General features: G+C 42.7%; 3 non-coding genes and 2 pseudogenes across 3 annotated transcripts; all 5 read right to left on the bottom strand.

Moving 5' to 3' along the window:
- Positions 1-234: 234 nt before the first annotated feature.
- On the bottom strand, positions 235-425 carry LOC130351662 (U2 spliceosomal RNA). The gene has a single exon (XR_008888244.1). It is a non-coding gene; the product is annotated as a U2 spliceosomal RNA (small nuclear RNA).
- Positions 426-2,516: 2,091 nt separating this feature from the next.
- Positions 2,517-2,707, bottom strand: LOC130351661 (U2 spliceosomal RNA). Its single transcript, XR_008888243.1, has one exon. It is a non-coding gene; the product is annotated as a U2 spliceosomal RNA (small nuclear RNA).
- Positions 2,708-4,793: 2,086 nt separating this feature from the next.
- Positions 4,794-4,969, bottom strand: LOC130351704 (U2 spliceosomal RNA; annotated as a pseudogene).
- A 6,788-nt stretch (positions 4,970-11,757) lies between these two features.
- Positions 11,758-11,930, bottom strand: LOC130351711 (U2 spliceosomal RNA; annotated as a pseudogene).
- Positions 11,931-19,165: 7,235 nt separating this feature from the next.
- LOC130351708 (U2 spliceosomal RNA) lies at positions 19,166-19,356 on the bottom strand. The gene has a single exon (XR_008888284.1). It is a non-coding gene; the product is annotated as a U2 spliceosomal RNA (small nuclear RNA).
- Between the last annotated feature and the right edge of the window lie 858 nt (positions 19,357-20,214).

Here is a 20,214-nt window from a genome sequence, read left to right as displayed (position 1 = left end):
GCTACTCAAATGATCCAATTAAGGAGGCCATTTAGTCAGCAGCAGCAGAAGTCCTGTGCCTGGACGCTCCAACAGGGGCCAGACACAAGCAGAAGCAGAAGCAGCAGAAGCAGCAGCAGCACCACCTTTTGTTTTTTGGCTGCAGTAGCAGCAAGGCCCACAGGGCTGGCTAGCTGGCTAGCCAGCAAGCAGGTAGCAATGAAAGTAGGAATCTTTCTTTTTAACCCTGTAAGGGGGTGGTGCACTGTACCCGAAGATACTGCCATATCGGGTCAATGCATAGGGCGACGGAAGCAAGCTTCGAAATCGGCCCCCGTTCTCAAAAATCCATTTAATATATGGTCCCCAGATAGGGGACGTATCAGATATTAAACTGATAAGAACAGATACTACACTTGATCTTAGCCAAAAGGCCGAGAAGCGATAACCGTGAAAGGGGCGGGCCCAACAAGGTCCCCTTCATGGGCACTATCACTGCTTGCTGTCAGGGAGGCTGCCAGACAATTTTCCATGCACACTCTGGGCTGGGGGGCAGTCAACCACCAGTACACACAGCAGAACCTAAACCCATACCATTATTGCTAAGCAGCAAGACAGGGGCCCATTGCACTCCCACGGGGCCTTTTTAAATGCAATCCATAACCCGGATTTGCCAGGAACCCTTCTTACTCCTCCTACTTGCATGTGACACTGGGCTTAGGATCTGCATAGGAAACACACACACAAGCACACACCTACCTTTGTTGCCTGCAGATGCCTCCTTGGCTGTCCCCAAACGGTATCAAACCAACACCCACGGGAAGCTGTAAGCATAGAGGACATGCCTGCACCCCATTGGACTTACCTGTGTGGGTTAAATCCGGGTTATTTGACAACCTATGGCGGTGATGGTTCTGCTCAGGCAGAGCAGTGCTGATGCTCCTCATAAAGCTGTCGCTGCTGTGAAGGTTCTAGGTGACATCACAAATCCCTTTGGTTACATACACAACAAAGCTGGGTTGTTGTTGTTTACACTCTGCAAGGCCTGTGGAAGTGAGTGACATCATAGCACTGTAGTTCTGAGGGTTCAAGATGGATGCAACAATCTCCTGTTGCTTCTATGAAGGCCGTAATAGACGACATCACCAAACAGCTCCATAGTCACATACACAGCAAAGGAGAGATGTTGTTTACACCTAGTGATGTCAGTGGTATTGAGTGACATCACAGCACAGTGCTAAGGCTCCTGGGCCTGGACACAGCAGCGGCTGCAATATCTCAACGGAGAATACGTTTATATCTATGTGTGTGTGTGCGCATATATATATATATATATATATATATATATATATATATATATATTTCTCCGCCGAAATCACTTTTAAACCCATTTCCACCTTTTTTTCCCTTCTCTTCCTCTTACTTTTTTTTCACGTTTTTTTACGTTTTTCTCCTTTTCGCCTCTTTTCTGGGCGTATTATTCTTCTTTTTCTTCTTTTTTTTCGTCTAATGCATACCCCATCAGTGCAGCAATGCTTATTCAATACCGCCAGCAGATGGAGACACTGGGGGATAATTTTCTAAGGATTTATACTGATTTTTCCTGTCTGAATTTGTCGCACAGAAAGTTGCAGGCCAAATATGTGTGACATTTCTGCGACTTTAGCTTCTAGAGCATTTTTACAACATTATACATAGGTGCTGAATACATAAAAAGCGACTGTTCAGCGACAGACAAGTCGCATCGGCTGAAAGTAGGCCAGAATGTCAGTCCATGTTGGAGCAGGTTTAGATACAGTCTAAAGCATAGATCTCAAAGTCTGTGCACAGAATTTAGCAAGGGCCTCGCACCTTCTGATGCATCAGGTAGGTGCACAATAGCATAGCCTAACCCTCTGTACTTTGGTCTATATTGATGCGGGACATAGACAGCCAGCTGATGACCAATCCATTAGTGCAATGGATGGCTGGAAGCATTTGTCTTTGCCTTTGCAATACCACAGAAGCAATGCATGGTCAATGTACAGCAATGACACACCTGTGTGAACAGCCAGGAGACCCCCCCCCCCCCCCCATGTTATGTTACATAGTTACATAGTTAGTACGGTCGAAAAAAGACATATGTCCATCACGTTCAACCAGGGAATTAAGGGGTAGGGGTGTGGCGCGATATTGGGGAAGGGATGAGATTTTATATTTCTTCATAAGCATTAATCTTATTTTGTCAATTAGGAACATTCAGCACCCACCCGCTATCAAGGCAGCTGCCTATCATGTCATGCCCTACCTGCACAGGTGTGCTGGCTACTCAAATGATCCAATTAAGGAGGCCATTTAGTCAGCAGCAGCAGAAGTCCTGTGCCTGGACGCTCCAACAGGGGCCAGACACAAGCAGAAGCAGAAGCAGCAGAAGCAGCAGCAGCACCACCTTTTGTTTTTTGGCTGCAGCAGCAGCAAGGCCCACAGGGCTGGCTAGCTGGCTAGCCAGCAAGCAGGTAGCAATGAAAGTAGGAATCTTTCTTTTTAACCCTGTAAGGGGGTGGTGCACTGTACCCGAAGATACTGCCATATCGGGTCAATGCATAGGGCGACGGAAGCAAGCTTCGAAATCGGCCCCCGTTCTCAAAAATCCATTTAATATATGGTCCCCAGATAGGGGACGTATCAGATATTAAACTGATAAGAACAGATACTACACTTGATCTTAGCCAAAAGGCCGAGAAGCGATAACCGTGAAAGGGGCGGGCCCAACAAGGTCCCCTTCATGGGCACTATCACTGCTTGCTGTCAGGGAGGCTGCCAGACAATTTTCCATGCACACTCTGGGCTGGGGGGCAGTCAACCACCAGTACACACAGCAGAACCTAAACCCATACCATTATTGCTAAGCAGCAAGACAGGGGCCCATTGCACTCCCACGGGGCCTTTTTAAATGCAATCCATAACCCGGATTTGCCAGGAACCCTTCTTACTCCTCCTACTTGCATGTGACACTGGGCTTAGGATCTGCATAGGAAACACACACACAAGCACACACCTACCTTTGTTGCCTGCAGATGCCTCCTTGGCTGTCCCCAAACGGTATCAAACCAACACCCACGGGAAGCTGTAAGCATAGAGGACATGCCTGCACCCCATTGGACTTACCTGTGTGGGTTAAATCCGGGTTATTTGACAACCTATGGCGGTGATGGTTCTGCTCAGGCAGAGCAGTGCTGATGCTCCTCATAAAGCTGTCGCTGCTGTGAAGGTTCTAGGTGACATCACAAATCCCTTTGGTTACATACACAACAAAGCTGGGTTGTTGTTGTTTACACTCTGCAAGGCCTGTGGAAGTGAGTGACATCATAGCACTGTAGTTCTGAGGGTTCAAGATGGATGCAACAATCTCCTGTTGCTTCTATGAAGGCCGTAATAGACGACATCACCAAACAGCTCCATAGTCACATACACAGCAAAGGAGAGATGTTGTTTACACCTAGTGATGTCAGTGGTATTGAGTGACATCACAGCACAGTGCTAAGGCTCCTGGGCCTGGACACAGCAGCGGCTGCAATATCTCAACGGAGAATACGTTTATATCTATGTGTGTGTGTGCGCATATATATATATATATATATATATATATATATATATATTCCTCCGCCGAAATCACTTTTAAACCCATTTCCACCTTTTTTTCCCTTCTCTTCCTCTTACTTTTTTTTCACGTTTTTTTTACGTTTTTCTCCTTTTCGCCTCTTTTCTGGGCGTATTATTCTTCTTTTTCTTCTTTTTTTTCGTCTAATGCATACCCCATCAGTGCAGCAATGCTTATTCAATACCGCCAGCAGATGGAGACACTGGGGGATAATTTTCTAAGGATTTATACTGATTTTTCCTGTCTGAATTTGTCGCACAGAAAGTTGCAGGCCAAATATGTGTGACATTTCTGCGACTTTAGCTTCTAGAGCATTTTTACAACATTATACATAGGTGCTGAATACATAAAAAGCGACTGTTCAGCGACAGACAAGTCGCATCGGCTGAAAGTAGGCCAGAATGTCAGTCCATGTTGGAGCAGGTTTAGATACAGTCTAAAGCATAGATCTCAAAGTCTGTGCACAGAATTTAGCAAGGGCCTCGCACCTTCTGATGCATCAGGTAGGTGCACAATAGCATAGCCTAACCCTCTGTACTTTGGTCTATATTGATGCGGGACATAGACAGCCAGCTGATGACCAATCCATTAGTGCAATGGATGGCTGGAAGCATTTGTCTTTGCCTTTGCAATACCACAGAAGCAATGCATGGTCAATGTACAGCAATGACACACCTGTGTGAACAGCCAGGAGACCCCCCCCCCCCCCCCATGTTATGTTACATAGTTACATAGTTAGTACGGTCGAAAAAAGACATATGTCCATCACGTTCAACCAGGGAATTAAGGGGTAGGGGTGTGGCGCGATATTGGGGAAGGGATGAGATTTTATATTTCTTCATAAGCATTAATCTTATTTTGTCAATTAGGAACATTCAGCACCCACCCGCTATCAAGGCAGCTGCCTATCATGTCATGCCCTACCTGCACAGGTGTGCTGGCTACTCAAATGATCCAATTAAGGAGGCCATTTAGTCAGCAGCAGCAGAAGTCCTGTGCCTGGACGCTCCAACAGGGGCCAGACACAAGCAGAAGCAGAAGCAGCAGAAGCAGCAGCAGCACCACCTTTTGTTTTTTGGCTGCAGCAGCAGCAAGGCCCACAGGGCTGGCTAGCTGGCTAGCCAGCAAGCAGGTAGCAATGAAAGTAGGAATCTTTCTTTTTAACCCTGTAAGGGGGTGGTGCACTGTACCCGAAGATACTGCCATATCGGGTCAATGCATAGGGCGACGGAAGCAAGCTTCGAAATCGGCCCCCGTTCTCAAAAATCCATTTAATATATGGTCCCCAGATAGGGGACGTATCAGATATTAAACTGATAAGAACAGATTTTTTACTTTTAGATATAATATTCTTAGACTAAAAGACCTTACGCAGTCCAGATTACACTTAGTCTGCTAAAAGCATATTCCACAGATGTAGATTCCAAAGACTTTTAGCCACTTTGTGACCTAATCTTTTTTTATCCAATAAATAGAAAACATACATCTCACTAAGAGCTAGGCGAACACAATCTTTAGAGGTAATAGTGTCTCTTTTAAAAAGAAGAATATTCCTTGTCTTCCATAGTGCAATTTTAATACAATTTATACTAATCCACAAAACCCGAGACTTCTCCACAGATAAAACATTATAAAATCCATATAAAATAACTTCATGATTTAAAAAATTAAGATCAGAAATGAATTTTAGTAAGGGTCCTATCAAAGTCCATATCTCTTGGGCGTAAAAACAGTTCCAAAAAATGTGTAAAACTGTTTCCTCACTAGGACACCCCATTCTCGGGCACTTTGCACTTCGACACAATCCTCTTCTGTGTTGGAATTCTCTGGTAGGCAAACATTGATGTGCTATCTGCCAGGCCAGATCTTTTAAGTCATTAGATAAGAATCCCATATTCACCATCCTCCAAACTTTTAGAGATTTCTCAGTGGAATAATTAGATATTAAGCAAATCTGTTCTATCTTCCTGATTTCAGGAACTAATTTTCGTGCATTACTACAAATTTCTTGACTAAAATTAGCAATGCCATAAATACGAATAATCTTTTCTAAAACCACATAGTGCGCTGGGGGAATAAATAAGATTGGGGACGTTAAAGGTAAGGTTATCCACTTTCTTTTTCTAAAAATGTGACCTGCAGCATATTTTAAAAAATAAGACCAATAACAGTTTCTTTGCAAGCCATTAAAACACATAGAAAAAAAGTGAATATATAAAAACCTTTTTAAATCAGGCACATCCTTACCCCCCAATTTCTTTGTCTTCATCATTACATCTCTCCTGAGTTTATCCATTTTAGACCCCCATAAAAAATGAAAGCAAATCTTGTTTAAAAACTTTAAGGTGCGTTCACTCGGTGGGAAAACCAAGCTTAAATATAGCATGATAGGTAGCAACAAAGCTTTCATTATCAGTACTTTTCCTTCTATTGTTAATTTCCTCATTTTCCAAAAACTTATTTTCTTTTGCACTTTCTCTTTGACGATGGACCAGCTTTCCTCTCCATTATTTTCATTGTCAAAGATGACACCCAAGATTTTGATTTTATCATATTGCACATTCACCTCCGTATTGCCCCAATTCCCTATTGCAAAGCAATCACATTTATTTTTATTTAATTTGAAGCCAGAGCCCTCACAAAAAAATTCTGTCTGTCTGATAGCACGTTTCAGGGATGGTTCATCTGAACATAGAATATTAACATCATCCATGTATGCTATCGTCTTTACGCTCTGTCCTCCACTTCCAGGGATTGGCACTCCTCTAATGAGCTTATCTTTTCTCAAAACATTCAACAGAGGTTCTATTGCACATATGAAAAGAATGGGTGATAGGGGGCACCCCTGTTTCACCCCAGACTGTAAACATACCTCTTGGGATAAAAAACCGTTAATTAAAATACGACTAAAACAGTTTTTATATAAAAGTGCAATTTTTCCAACAATAAAATCAGGAAAATTCATTTTCTTTAAAACCAACCATAAAAAATCATGAGAAACACGGTCATAAGCCTTTTGAAAATCCAAGGATAAAATTGCCAATTTCTGATCACATTGTTTCTGATACCATAAAACATCTTTTACAAGGTTTAGATGATCACTTATTTTCCTTCCAGGTACTCCGCATACTTGGTCACTGTGTATAACCTTAGCAATTACCTGCTTGAGCCTATTTGCTAAAATTTTTGCTAAAACCTTATAGTCTGTATTTAGCAGGGTAATAGGCCTCCAATTTTCTAATTTAGAGATGTCTCCTTTTTTAAAAATCAGAGTAACAACACCATCTCTCCAGGACGCAGGTAAAATCTCAGATTTAAAAGCACAGTTAAAAATACCTAAAAGATCATCTTTTAAAATGGACCAAAAACACAGATAAAATTCAACTGGCAACCCATCCGAACCAGGTGTTTTACCATTTAAAAAACTCTTAAAAGTGCTTAAAAGTTCAGGTAAAAAGATTTCATCACAAAGGCTCTCTTGGTCAGTTTTGTCAAGTTTTGAATCCAAGGTATCTAAAACATCATTAGTAAAGGAAATATCAATATCTTTTTTATTAAAAAGCTCCTGATAAAATACTTGTGCTTCTCGCAACATCTCTTCATTAGTTATCTTCCCTTCTATTACAGATATCATTTCTTTCTTTCCCACCACCTTCTTAAAAAAGAATCTTGAACACTTTTCATCATTCTCCAGACATTGCACTTTGCTGTTAAAAATCATTTCTTTTCCTTTTTGACTAATGGCATTTTTTATTTCATTCTTTGTCTGAGCAATAACATCATCCATCTCAAGCCCGGCTTGCTTTAGTTTATAATATGTTTGGATTTTAGTGTTTAACATTTTAAACCATAACTTTTTCTCCTTAGCCTTTTGGATGCCCACACGGATAAAAAACAGTTTAGTCCACTTTTTAACATCCTCCCACCAATCCAAAATATTTTTATATTGGGATTGACGCAATCTCCATTTGTTATAAGCAGCAATAAAATCATTTTTTGTTTTCATGTCCTCTAATAAAGTAGTGTTGAGCTTCCAAACGCCTCTGCCTTTCTCTAGGCCAGGTAAAGTGACATGTGCATATAATAACTTATGATCAGAGAAAATATTCGATAAAAGAGAAACATCAACTAGATTAAAACTTTCCGATAAAAAAATAAAATCAATCCTGGATTTGCAGACATTATTTTCCCATGTGTAACCAGGGTCGTCTGGGTATTTTCTCCTCCAGACATCGGTAAAGTTAAAATCCTCAGTCATACTCTTAATCTGTTTCTCTGTTTTATCCACTCTGACATGCACACTTCCACTCTCACGATGATCACCACTCATACAACAATTAAAATCTCCAGCCATTAAAATAGGTGTTGAACCTGGGATAAAAGCCTGAATATCATTAATCAAGTCGGCTCTCTCATTTTTTTCAGGAGAAGCATAGATGTTAAAAAGCTTAATCTCCGAGCCATTGTACTTAATATTAACTAATTGCGCTCTACCAGGTATAATTTCTAAGAAGGACAAAACTTGTACATCTGAACCTCTAAACAAGATCCCAACACCTGAAGATCTGTTCATATTGTCACCCGACCAGACCGATGGTCCCAAAGTCCAGCCACGACAAAGGTCCTCATAATTTGGACTATGTTCAATTCCACATTCTTGTAAAAAGAACAGAGAACAGTCCAAGGTCTCTAAAAAACTAAACAAAGCAGCCCTTCTCGTAGGGCTCTTTAGACCTCTCACATTAAGAGAGGAGCACTTTAAGGAAGCTATTCGCTACTGGAGTTTGAGTCCGATATGAAACCCACAGGTGACTCCGGGCTTTCGAACTCTTTGATATTTTTTGGATCGGACGCTGATCTTATAGAAGGCCTCCATGCATGTTGACTGTCCTCACATTCGTCTGAGCTTTTTTTGACAGGCCGTTTAATGCCAAGTTGTGGCTCATCTCCGAGTTCCTTCTTTCGCTTGATCTCCTTCACGCCAACCTCCATGGCTTCACTGCTCACTAGTGACCCTCCACCGCCAGAACCCTCCACAGAAGGTCTCCCCTCTGTCTCAGGCACAGCAGCAGAAAGGTCCATAAGCTCCGCCACGACATCAGAAGTTACAGCCGGCTTTTCTGAAGGCGCCTCAGACCGCTGGGGTGCTTTCGCAGGTGGTACTTCAGCTTGCACTACACCCACTCTCCCTGCTACACGGTCAGCCCACGATCTAGCTACACTGGAACGGAGACTGCAATCTTTAAAGGCATGGCCTTCTTCACCACAAATGTTGCAGACGATTTTAGCGCAGTCCTTAGAAACATGGCCTTCTTGATTGCACCGACCACAGCGAACTGTAGTGTCCGTGCAAACTTCCACAGTATGTCCGAATTTCTTACATTTCCTACAAAAAGTAGGCATCTCGGGATAAAACAAATAGCCCTTATCCCGACCGATAGAAAAGTTGGAGGGTGGATGACACAACCCTCCAATGCCAGTAGCATCCTCCTTCATTTTCACAAAAAACTTATGTTTCCCCGTCCATAGGTCTTCTGAATTCATCACCTTATGGGAATACTTAACAGAACTGCAGTATTTCCCCAAAAAGAGCTCAATATGGGACACAGTCACAAAGGGATTGTGCATACACACAACTAGAGGAATATCGCCTCCAGTATACAACACTGTGACCGTGATCCCATCAAGCTCAGCAAGGTCTTGATTGCTTTTCAGCTTCTCAAAAAGATTCTGGCATGCATAAGCAGAGTCCAGAGTTAGGATGAAGCTGCCCTTCCGAGGATCTCTGAGACAGACGATGTTCTCTTTCTTCACCCCAAGAAGCTTGTAGAGAGTTTCTTTCACAAAATAAGAAAGTTGGACGAGTTCTTGCTTGTCTTCAGCAACATCAAAGCGAAAGGAAAAACGAATCCGCGTTTCACCGGATGTAAGGTAACGGATGCGGACACCCATCTTGTCGATCGCCTTTTCGGTTCCTCGTAGCAGCCCCCCTTGGAAAAGGTAGGACAAACTCCCAGGATCCTCCTGACCAGACACTTGATCTAGCCAAAAGGCCGAGAAGCGATAACCGTGAAAGGGGCGGGCCCAACAAGGTCCCCTTCATGGGCACTATCACTGCTTGCTGTCAGGGAGGCTGCCAGACAATTTTCCATGCACACTCTGGGCTGGGGGGCAGTCAACCACCAGTACACACAGCAGAACCTAAACCCATACCATTATTGCTAAGCAGCAAGACAGGGGCCCATTGCACTCCCACGGGGCCTTTTTAAATGCAATCCATAACCCGGATTTGCCAGGAACCCTTCTTACTCCTCCTACTTGCATGTGACACTGGGCTTAGGATCTGCATAGGAAACACACACACAAGCACACACCTACCTTTGTTGCCTGCAGATGCCTCCTTGGCTGTCCCCAAACGGTATCAAACCAACACCCACGGGAAGCTGTAAGCATAGAGGACATGCCTGCACCCCATTGGACTTACCTGTGTGGGTTAAATCCGGGTTATTTGACAACCTATGGCGGTGATGGTTCTGCTCAGGCAGAGCAGTGCTGATGCTCCTCATAAAGCTGTCGCTGCTGTGAAGGTTCTAGGTGACATCACAAATCCCTTTGGTTACATACACAACAAAGCTGGGTTGTTGTTGTTTACACTCTGCAAGGCCTGTGGAAGTGAGTGACATCATAGCACTGTAGTTCTGAGGGTTCAAGATGGATGCAACAATCTCCTGTTGCTTCTATGAAGGCCGTAATAGACGACATCACCAAACAGCTCCATAGTCACATACACAGCAAAGGAGAGATGTTGTTTACACCTAGTGATGTCAGTGGTATTGAGTGACATCACAGCACAGTGCTAAGGCTCCTGGGCCTGGACACAGCAGCGGCTGCAATATCTCAACGGAGAATACGTTTATATCTATGTGTGTGTGTGCGCATATATATATATATATATATATATATATATATTTCTCCGCCGAAATCACTTTTAAACCCATTTCCACCTTTTTTTCCCTTCTCTTCCTCTTACTTTTTTTTCACGTTTTTTTACGTTTTTCTCCTTTTCGCCTCTTTTCTGGGCGTATTATTCTTCTTTTTCTTCTTTTTTTTCGTCTAATGCATACCCCATCAGTGCAGCAATGCTTATTCAATACCGCCAGCAGATGGAGACACTGGGGGATAATTTTCTAAGGATTTATACTGATTTTTCCTGTCTGAATTTGTCGCACAGAAAGTTGCAGGCCAAATATGTGTGACATTTCTGCGACTTTAGCTTCTAGAGCATTTTTACAACATTATACATAGGTGCTGAATACATAAAAAGCGACTGTTCAGCGACAGACAAGTCGCATCGGCTGAAAGTAGGCCAGAATGTCAGTCCATGTTGGAGCAGGTTTAGATACAGTCTGAAGCATAGATCTCAAAGTCTGTGCACAGAATTTAGCAAGGGCCTCGCACCTTCTGATGCATCAGGTAGGTGCACAATAGCATAGCCTAACCCTCTGTACTTTGGTCTATATTGATGCGGGACATAGACAGCCAGCTGATGACCAATCCATTAGTGCAATGGATGGCTGGAAGCATTTGTCTTTGCCTTTGCAATACCACAGAAGCAATGCATGGTCAATGTACAGCAATGACACACCTGTGTGAACAGCCAGGAGACCCCCCCCCCCCCCCCCCCATGTTATGTTACATAGTTACATAGTTAGTACGGTCGAAAAAAGACATATGTCCATCACGTTCAACCAGGGAATTAAGGGGTAGGGGTGTGGCGCGATATTGGGGAAGGGATGAGATTTTATATTTCTTCATAAGCATTAATCTTATTTTGTCAATTAGGAACCCACCCGCTATCAAGGCAGCTGCCTATCATGTCATGCCCTACCTGCACAGGTGTGCTGGCTACTCAAATGATCCAATTAAGGAGGCCATTTAGTCAGCAGCAGCAGAAGTCCTGTGCCTGGACGCTCCAACAGGGGCCAGACACAAGCAGAAGCAGAAGCAGCAGAAGCAGCAGCAGCACCACCTTTTGTTTTTTGGCTGCAGCAGCAGCAAGGCCCACAGGGCTGGCTAGCTGGCTAGCCAGCAAGCAGGTAGCAATGAAAGTAGGAATCTTTCTTTTTAACCCTGTAAGGGGGTGGTGCACTGTACCCGAAGATACTGCCATATCGGGTCAATGCATAGGGCGACGGAAGCAAGCTTCGAAATCGGCCCCCGTTCTCAAAAATCCATTTAATATATGGTCCCCAGATAGGGGACGTATCAGATATTAAACTGATAAGAACAGATTTTTTTTTTTTTTTATTATCTTTTTTTTTTTTTTTTTTTTTTTTTTTTTTTCCTCAGTTACAGACTATTGTTTGGACGATCATCAGGTCACCTACCAAGACTCGTCACTTAAAACAATATCTGAAAAAACATCATACGGAAAAAACTAACTAAGGGAACCGAGTGCCAAGAAAAAGTGACCAAACAACAAAACAAAAAAACATGTCAAAAACAATCACAGAAATTGGTCAAAAACTTACAGCTTTCTCCTTTACGTACTTCTTATAAATTTTTCCATCGTGTATGCATCCAGATTTTCTCCGCTTCTTCTTCACCAATTCTCTTTTTGTCCAGTAGAAAGATAGTAAAAATCCTTCCTAAAAACAATCTTTTCAATTCCCTCGGAGAAATAACAACATTTTTAAAAACAAGCAAATTGCGTGAGTCCCATAAAACCTCTTTAAAAACAGAAAAAAGAATCCAATTAGTACGTGTATCTTCCTTTTTACTAAGATCTTGACCAATAAAAACTTTCTCAAAAGAAAAACTGTTATATCCAGTGAGTTGGATTAAAAACTTCTTTAAAAACATAAAAAATTCTTTTGCATAAAAACAGTCCCAATAAAGGTGCACTAAGTCTTCTCTACCTCCACAACCCTCTCTTGGGCATCTGTCACTTATTCTCAAACCTCTTCCATTTAAAAAAGATCGGGTTGGGAGGCAGCCATGAAAGGACATCCAACTAACGTCTTTTTGTCTGTTTGATAGTCCAATAACTTTAAAAAACTTCCAAATCTTCACAGACTGAGCATTAGTGCAGAATGGTACTTCATATAATCTCTCATTTTTCCTTATTTCTTGTTCTATTTTCTTTTTATCAGGTTCACCTAAAGAGCTCAAACCAAATTGATCATTGAAAGACCTGAGGAGCACATAGAAGGTAGGTATCACATGTGCTATGGGTCTCCTCAAATCCCTCTCACACCAGCCCCATTTGGAAAACAACCATCCTGCAAGGTATTTACTCATGTCTGCCGCCCTATTATTGCACTGTATCAATTTAAAAATTAAAAGAAAATAGTGCACCTTTAAAAACAGATCAATGTTTGGAAAGTTATATCCGCCCAAATTCATACTCTTCATCACTTCTTCTCTTCTCATTTTCTCCATCTTAGACCCCCAGAAGAACACAAAAAGCTTCCTTGTGACTCTCCTAGTCCATAACTTCCCTGGAGGAAGCACCATAGCCGTATACAAGAGAAGCGGTAGGATTACAGACTTAATGATAAGAACTTTCCCTTTAAGTGACAAGTTCCTTAACCTCCAGAAGGATAGCTTCTTCTCAATTTTACTGTCCAAAGTCTCATAACTTTTCTTTCCTTTGAGGTCTTTATCAAATATCACTCCTAGCACTTCAATGTCTTCTTTTTCCTTAACACCATCCACTACTATATTCTCTTGGTTCCCAAAACTGCATAATTGGCACTTCCCCCAGTTCACATTCATCCCAGCCACACAACAAAAAATCCTCACATGCAAATTTACTCTGTTGAGATCTGCTTGGGATGTACAAGTAAAAACCACATCGTCCATATAACTTAAAACCTTTAACTTACTACCATCACTACCTGGAATAAAAACACCACTCACACATTTATCTTTCTGCACATTCTTCAACAGGCCCTCTATAACGCATATAAACAGAATTGGGGAGAGTGGGCATCCCTGTCTGACTCCAGACAAGACATTAAAAGCAGGCCCCACATGCCCATTTACTAAAATCTGACTTGTCACCCCATGATAAAAACTCATAATAACAGATAATAACTTTTCTGGAATACCTAAGTGTTTTAGAGCAATGAACATAAAATCATGTGCAACCTTATCATAAGCCTTTTCGAAATCTATGGACTCAACAAACAGTGCATTCTTGTTAAAGTTACTGTAATAAATAGAGTCTCTTAAAAGCAATAAATTATCTGTTATTTTTCTTTTCGGTACTGCACAAACTTGGTATTCTCCCACAAGGTGGTCCACTACATCACTCAGTCTATTAGCCACAATCTTAGCAATTATCTTGTAGTCACAATTTAATAAAGTTATAGGTCTCCAATTTTTAAGATCTCTGCCATCACCTTTTTTATGAATTAATGTTATGACCCCTTTCTTCATAGATTCAGCTAAAACACCTGAGTTAAAAACATATTGCACCACCCGTGTAAACTCTTTACTTAAAATATTCCAGAACGCGGAATAAAACTCAGCGGGGAGACCATCACAGCCTGGTGTCTTCCCTTTGGCCATCTTATCCAGGGCCTGCTTGATCTCCCCTTCACTAACATCATCAATCAAAAAATCTACTTTTTCAACAGGAACATTATTCTCCAAAATATTACAATAATCATTCATCTCCGTCTCACTGGCTCTGCTCTTATTACTAAAGAGTGTCTCATAAAATCTGCCAATCTCCTTCACCATCTCCTCTCCAAAAACTTCCCCCGTAGGGGTAAAAACAGATTTAAAAACACCTTTAGCATTAAAACATTTTTTAAAGAAATACCGTGTACACTGCTCATTTTCTTCTAGGTGCTGCACTTTAGACTTATATACAATATTCCTTCCCTTTTCCAACAACCTTTTTTTCATCTCCCCCTTCACCTTAACAATCTCATCCTCCACCTCCACACCAACACGTTTAAACTTATAGAGAGTCTCTAACCGGGATACAAGCCTTTCATCACTCCTCCTCTTCTCTTGTGCTCTCTTTATGCAAAACATCTTAAAGAAATTAGAAAACTCTCCTTTAGCCCATTCCCACCACACTAAGACATTACTAAAATCAGGTTGTTTAGAAACACAGGATAAAAACACATGATTAAAACCAGCCATTACTTCCTCATCTTCCAATAGACTTACATTTAATTTCCAGAGCCCCCTCCCAAAATGAAGGGACTCTGTGACACTTATCTCAGCCGACACCATCTTGTGGTCTGAGAAAGTTGACATCATTTGATTGCACCGGACCACCTTAATCCCATCAGAGACCAGGATGTAATCGATCCGGGATTTACAGCGGCCACTATCTGATATGTACGTATATCTTTCATCAGTGCTAACCATCAGTCCAACATCAGTAAAATGCAAGTCTTGAATAATTTGATTTAAAACATTGGAAGTAATATCAGTTCTAACCTCAGCAGAGCTCTCACGATCATTGACGGATCTAATGCAGTTAAAATCGCCAACAATAATAGTATCTTCACGACCAGGGATAAAAAACTTAAGGGACTCTAAAAAAGACAAACGTGCTTGTTTTTCTGCTGGAGCATACACATTAAAAATTCTCATCCTCTGGCCCAAAACCTCAAAAATTAAAACCATACAACGACCAGGTACTAAAGTTTGGCAATTTAAAACTTTAATGTCCCTGTTTCGCAATAAAATCCCAACACCTTCATTTTTGTTTTCTGCACATGTGGACCAGAAGGACTGCCCACACTTCCACTCATTTGCATAAGGTGCTGACTTTATTGCACACTCCTGTAAACATATCACATCACTTCTAACATTCTCAAGAATATCAAAAATTGCAGCTCTCCTAATTTCAGACTCAATACTTCTTACATTAATAGTTGTTACAACCAAAGTCATAATAACTAGGAAAAGAAAACCAAATGCTTTAAAATCCATCTTAACTTAGAAATTAACATTTTGGCCTTCAACTTTCCTATGTAAACTTGCAAAACAATCAGGCGACCCTATGTTAGAGTCCCTGTCTATTTCATTATCACTACCAAGAACAAGGGCTTCCTGATCCTCAGACCAGCTCCCTGTCTTACACCTTTTATTCACAACCTGCACATCCTCATCTTCCTCCTCCTCTTCTTCCTTACTGCGAGAAACTCTCTGACCAGGTGTTAGAGATCTCTGAGATGACCCAACAACCTCCATTCCCTCCTCCTCCCCCACAATTGGGTTTGGACATTCAATATCATCCATAGCCTCTTCACTAGAAAGAACATCACCATACACTGTCTCAATTTTCTCCACCACTTTCACTTTTTTTGCTTTTTTCTTTTTCACCAAGGTAAATTCACCTCCCACACCTGTCTCCTCACCAGTCACAGCAGTGGAAACACCCTCCTCCCCTGACCTCTCCTGAGTGCTAATGTGCTCCACTATCACAGAACTTTCCTCAGCCACCTGTGCCACATTAACACTCACACTCACACTCTCACCAACTCCAGGAACAAACCTCCCTCCCCCTTTTTCTCTTTGCTCTCCTCTATTCCCAGCTGCATCAGCATAACTTCTCTTCTTTTTATACCACATATCACAGCCTCTTGCCAAATGTTCCTCACTTCCACAGATATCACATGTCTTCTTCTCTGTACAAATACTTGCTTCATGACCAGTTTTCCCACAATTTCTGCAACATTCTCCTTTCTCAGGGCAATAATCCTGCACATGGCCATAGGCATGGCACTTTCTACAATATTGCAACTGGCCTTCATAAAAGCAGAAACCTCTCTCTCCTCCGATAGAAAACACCTGTGGTATGCTCTTCCTTCCATCTTGCATTCCTTCATCTTTTTTAAATTTTACAATAAACTTTCTCTTACAATTAAAGTACCCAAACTTGTTCTTAAGTCTTCCTATAAATTTCACTTCCTCGCAATACCGGAACAAAAAGTTTGTAACCATTTCATCAGAAACCTTAGGATTATACATGTGGACAATTACTACCTTTGTTGTATTCATAAATAACGGTTCCACTTTAATCTTCTTCATTATAGCAGGCTCACTTTTCCTCTTCATTTCTTCAAGATCCATATAGACTCTCTGGCAAATCTCAGAACCACAAAAAGTAATATCATAAATTCCTTGCCTAGGAAAATCCTGTATAGCCAATACATTCCATACCTGTAGGTAATCAAGCTTGCGAAGAATCTCCACAACGATTTGGTCAAGTCCGATCGTCCCCCGGTGCTCGCCAGGAACGTAGATCCGCACCGTGTCCTCAAGTCCACGCGCCTTCTCGCTCATTTTTGCAGGTAAAACCCACGATCGCAGCTCAGCAACAATCCAGGGCCCCCCGTAAAGAGGGCCCCGATCACCACTCCTTTCAACCCAAACCACGCACAGAAATCCACACGTGATCTTAGCCAAAAGGCCGAGAAGCGATAACCGTGAAAGGGGCGGGCCCAACAAGGTCCCCTTCATGGGCACTATCACTGCTTGCTGTCAGGGAGGCTGCCAGACAATTTTCCATGCACACTCTGGGCTGGGGGGCAGTCAACCACCAGTACACACAGCAGAACCTAAACCCATACCATTATTGCTAAGCAGCAAGACAGGGGCCCATTGCACTCCCACGGGGCCTTTTTAAATGCAATCCATAACCCGGATTTGCCAGGAACCCTTCTTACTCCTCCTACTTGCATGTGACACTGGGCTTAGGATCTGCATAGGAAACACACACACAAGCACACACCTACCTTTGTTGCCTGCAGATGCCTCCTTGGCTGTCCCCAAACGGTATCAAACCAACACCCACGGGAAGCTGTAAGCATAGAGGACATGCCTGCACCCCATTGGACTTACCTGTGTGGGTTAAATCCGGGTTATTTGACAACCTATGGCGGTGATGGTTCTGCTCAGGCAGAGCAGTGCTGATGCTCCTCATAAAGCTGTCGCTGCTGTGAAGGTTCTAGGTGACATCACAAATCCCTTTGGTTACATACACAACAAAGCTGGGTTGTTGTTGTTTACACTCTGCAAGGCCTGTGGAAGTGAGTGACATCATAGCACTGTAGTTCTGAGGGTTCAAGATGGATGCAACAATCTCCTGTTGCTTCTATGAAGGCCGTAATAGACGACATCACCAAACAGCTCCATAGTCACATACACAGCAAAGGAGAGATGTTGTTTACACCTAGTGATGTCAGTGGTATTGAGTGACATCACAGCACAGTGCTAAGGCTCCTGGGCCTGGACACAGCAGCGGCTGCAATATCTCAACGGAGAATACGTTTATATCTATGTGTGTGTGTGCGCATATATATATATATATATATATATATATATATATATATATATATTTCTCCGCCGAAATCACTTTTAAACCCATTTCCACCTTTTTTTCCCTTCTCTTCCTCTTACTTTTTTTTCACGTTTTTTTACGTTTTTCTCCTTTTCGCCTCTTTTCTGGGCGTATTATTCTTCTTTTTCTTCTTTTTTTTCGTCTAATGCATACCCCATCAGTGCAGCAATGCTTATTCAATACCGCCAGCAGATGGAGACACTGGGGGATAATTTTCTAAGGATTTATACTGATTTTTCCTGTCTGAATTTGTCGCACAGAAAGTTGCAGGCCAAATATGTGTGACATTTCTGCGACTTTAGCTTCTAGAGCATTTTTACAACATTATACATAGGTGCTGAATACATAAAAAGCGACTGTTCAGCGACAGACAAGTCGCATCGGCTGAAAGTAGGCCAGAATGTCAGTCCATGTTGGAGCAGGTTTAGATACAGTCTAAAGCATAGATCTCAAAGTCTGTGCACAGAATTTAGCAAGGGCCTCGCACCTTCTGATGCATCAGGTAGGTGCACAATAGCATAGCCTAACCCTCTGTACTTTGGTCTATATTGATGCGGGACATAGACAGCCAGCTGATGACCAATCCATTAGTGCAATGGATGGCTGGAAGCATTTGTCTTTGCCTTTGCAATACCACAGAAGCAATGCATGGTCAATGTACAGCAATGACACACCTGTGTGAACAGCCAGGAGACCCCCCCCCCCCCCCATGTTATGTTACATAGTTACATAGTTAGTACGGTCGAAAAAAGACATATGTCCATCACGTTCAACCAGGGAATTAAGGGGTAGGGGTGTGGCGCGATATTGGGGAAGGGATGAGATTTTATATTTCTTCATAAGCATTAATCTTATTTTGTCAATTAGGAACATTCAGCACCCACCCGCTATCAAGGCAGCTGCCTATCATGTCATGCCCTACCTGCACAGGTGTGCTGGCTACTCAAATGATCCAATTAAGGAGGCCATTTAGTCAGCAGCAGCAGAAGTCCTGTGCCTGGACGCTCCAACAGGGGCCAGACACAAGCAGAAGCAGAAGCAGCAGAAGCAGCAGCAGCACCACCTTTTGTTTTTTGGCTGCAGCAGCAGCAAGGCCCACAGGGCTGGCTAGCTGGCTAGCCAGCAAGCAGGTAGCAATGAAAGTAGGAATCTTTCTTTTTAACCCTGTAAGGGGGTGGTGCACTGTACCCGAAGATACTGCCATATCGGGTCAATGCATAGGGCGACGGAAGCAAGCTTCGAAATCGGCCCCCGTTCTCAAAAATCCATTTAATATATGGTCCCCAGATAGGGGACGTATCAGATATTAAACTGATAAGAACAGATACTACACTTGATCTTAGCCAAAAGGCCGAGAAGCGATAACCGTGAAAGGGGCGGGCCCAACAAGGTCCCCTTCATGGGCACTATCACTGCTTGCTGTCAGGGAGGCTGCCAGACAATTTTCCATGCACACTCTGGGCTGGGGGGCAGTCAACCACCAGTACACACAGCAGAACCTAAACCCATACCATTATTGCTAAGCAGCAAGACAGGGGCCCATTGCACTCCCACGGGGCCTTTTTAAATGCAATCCATAACCCGGATTTGCCAGGAACCCTTCTTACTCCTCCTACTTGCATGTGACACTGGGCTTAGGATCTGCATAGGAAACACACACACAAGCACACACCTACCTTTGTTGCCTGCAGATGCCTCCTTGGCTGTCCCCAAACGGTATCAAACCAACACCCACGGGAAGCTGTAAGCATAGAGGACATGCCTGCACCCCATTGGACTTACCTGTGTGGGTTAAATCCGGGTTATTTGACAACCTATGGCGGTGATGGTTCTGCTCAGGCAGAGCAGTGCTGATGCTCCTCATAAAGCTGTCGCTGCTGTGAAGGTTCTAGGTGACATCACAAATCCCTTTGGTTACATACACAACAAAGCTGGGTTGTTGTTGTTTACACTCTGCAAGGCCTGTGGAAGTGAGTGACATCATAGCACTGTAGTTCTGAGGGTTCAAGATGGATGCAACAATCTCCTGTTGCTTCTATGAAGGCCGTAATAGACGACATCACCAAACAGCTCCATAGTCACATACACAGCAAAGGAGAGATGTTGTTTACACCTAGTGATGTCAGTGGTATTGAGTGACATCACAGCACAGTGCTAAGACTCCTGGGCCTGGACACAGCAGCGGCTGCAATATCTCAACGGAGAATACGTTTATATCTAT

Source organism: Hyla sarda, unplaced genomic scaffold, assembly GCF_029499605.1.
Source record: "Hyla sarda isolate aHylSar1 unplaced genomic scaffold, aHylSar1.hap1 scaffold_992, whole genome shotgun sequence".
Lineage (NCBI taxonomy): Eukaryota > Metazoa > Chordata > Amphibia > Anura > Hylidae > Hyla > Hyla sarda.
This window is presented reverse-complemented; position numbering and strand designations above follow the sequence as displayed.